We start from the raw sequence: 2,715 nt of genomic DNA on the forward strand, positions 1-2,715 counted from the left end.
GTGGATAGGCAACATTCTTCTTTACTTCCATGCATTTATGGTGAAATTGCTATTTTTCATGTTCATTAATCCGTAGCAGCTGTTGGATTACAAATTTATTAAATGTTTAATTTAGTTTGCAACAGTAAAAGTTGAGTATATTGAAGTTAGCATTTTAAGGTTAGGTTAGGATAATGGTATCAACAGTTTCTGCCAGACCTGTTTTCTCTATTATAAGTCACCTTTTGTCGTTAATGGCTCGAGCCAGTAGCCCCAAGACGCACCTTTTGTCTTTAATGGCTCTTTGAGTCCCAGTATCACTCAGACTGATGGGATTAGCACACGAATGATTCGACTATGCAATTTACAATGCAATAGACTGTTATGCTGATTGAATTAGGATTGGCCAGACGTTCAGTCTAGGGTGTTTTACCTAAACCTGTATACTTAATTTGCATGCTTTGTTCAACCTCACTGTAAATCCCTCCCCCTAAATGTCTATAAATTTGCAAGGCAACTGTCTTGAGTTAGTCTTGATGATGATGAACTACAGACTACAGACTTAGAAGAATAAATCTCTTCTGCTTATAAGATCCATCTCAAGTCTCCTGGTTTTTGCTTCGATGAAGGAATAATAAGTTCCCAACACAGCCTTTGCTCTGGTTTCTAACAGAAGGAGCCTCAGCTTGCGCTCGAGAGAGCCATAAAGCGTGCACACATGCTGTTTGAGCATCGCAGAATTGTTAACTGGTGCATACAGAGAAAGGAGTTTTTCATGTCTGAGGCTATAAAAAAAATCATACAGTAATTTCTCGAAGTGTGTGAGTACTCACCGATAGTACCTGTGCTTGGATAATTTAGTACCTGAGGTTCGTGCCACCGCTTTTTAGAGTCTTTAACTTCAATCTAATGCAATGGGTGATTCGGGGCTTGTTGTGTAAAGTGCTCGATGTGAGCAATTTCCTGGATTTAACACCGGCAGCTTGTTTAACATTTGACTGTGATCATATCATACTGAGTATGTTTGTTTGACTAGTGCAACAGTGCTTTTACACTTTTTCAGCAAATAATATTTTCCTGTAGGGATTTTCAAAAAGTCTTCATTAAAGAGTTTCAAGCGAACCAAGCAAACCAGCAACGAGCTGAAAACACAACATTACAAACTATGATTTGAAGCAAAAATCAGACAGTTTTTCACCATTCTTCTGTTAAAAACTATAGTTTAAGAAATAAGTTGAAATAGTGCAGGCTTATAGCTTCAACAACCTCGACCGAGTAGGTCTTAAAGTTATAAAGTTATGTCTTTAATTTAGCACTAAAAATCAATTCCAGTATGGAGAAAACGAATGGATTTTATTTTATTTTTACTTCGGGAACCCGACTGTTGCGATCTATAGTGCAGTTCATCACACTTCTAACTAAAATAAAACATACACAATAGTAAAATTAAGCTAACTACATTAAGTTGGTTACATGAAGCAAAACAAGAAAACTCCCTAATCCGCATGTTTTTCAGGCCAGGGAAATCAAAATATTTTTATTATAAAGAAATATTAGTTAACACTTCATTTCGGTGGTCCACTTTAGGCATTCTACTGACTTATAAGTAACTTTGCAACTACATGTCAACTTATTCTACTAACCCGAACCCTAACTTATAAAAAAAAATATTAACTTTAAAAACTCCTTAAACCTTAAAAAGTTACTTATAGTTAGTAGAATGTCTAAAGTGGAACATTGAAGTGTAACCAAATATTATGGCTAATGTTATTAGTATACCATGTCATTTCCCTGAAAACACCCCGAATTGAAATTGAACATGTCATCATTATATATTACTTTTTAGACTCTTCTTAGTTCTTTTGTCTTCAGGTGTGGAAAAAACAACAAATACAAGCCAGTATAACTCACTTTAAGTGCACCTTTACTGAGTGACCTTTAAATCATATGAACTTTAACTCCAAACCTAGTAAGCAATCCACAGAACCTGTATAAAGTATCAAAAGTTGATGTTAGTTAAGTTTCCCCTAAATTGTCAACGTGACACTAGCATATAGATAATGTTAAAGCTACAAATTGTTCCCAACCCAGTTTATGGGACAGATCACACCTTCAGACACTTTCACTTCTAAAATCGTATCACTCTTCCTCCCCTGTCACATGATCCAATTCTTGGGGTAATAATAGCACAGGAAAAAAAAAATACAATGAGGGGATGGGGCTCTTGCAATATTTATACAGACACGTTATGCAACCGTCTGACGTCGGACCAGAGGCCAGAAATTGAGTCTGCATTCCTAGCGAGTCGAACTCCTGTGGAGAGGCCTGGGTGAAGAATGTCAAACTAACATTATTTTTCTCCAGCAAGGCCAGGGCTCAAGTGTGAGGCTACTAGGTTAGCGTGGCGAATCAAGAATCTCATGATGACAACTTATAACGCGTGAATTTTCTGAATTGGGTGGAAAACTACTGGGCTTGGTCACTCATGCATTACTTAATCAGATACTGTATCTGACCACTTCTGAAAGTGTTTGCACCCCAAACCACATGAGAGTTTGAGAAGAGTAAAGCTTGAGAGGAATTCATTTGCACACAAAGCGTTATGAAAAATGCTTACTTAGACTTTGCAGCCTGTCTGTTCTCAGATCAGTGCATCTGGCACTGCTCCACCTTTTAATATGAGCTTCTTTGTGTCGCAGCTGACAGCTTTGTGGACACCAGAGTTTTAATCTCATC

This window comes from Squalius cephalus (genome assembly GCF_949319135.1).
Source record: "Squalius cephalus genome assembly, chromosome: 5".
NCBI lineage: Eukaryota > Metazoa > Chordata > Actinopteri > Cypriniformes > Leuciscidae > Squalius > Squalius cephalus.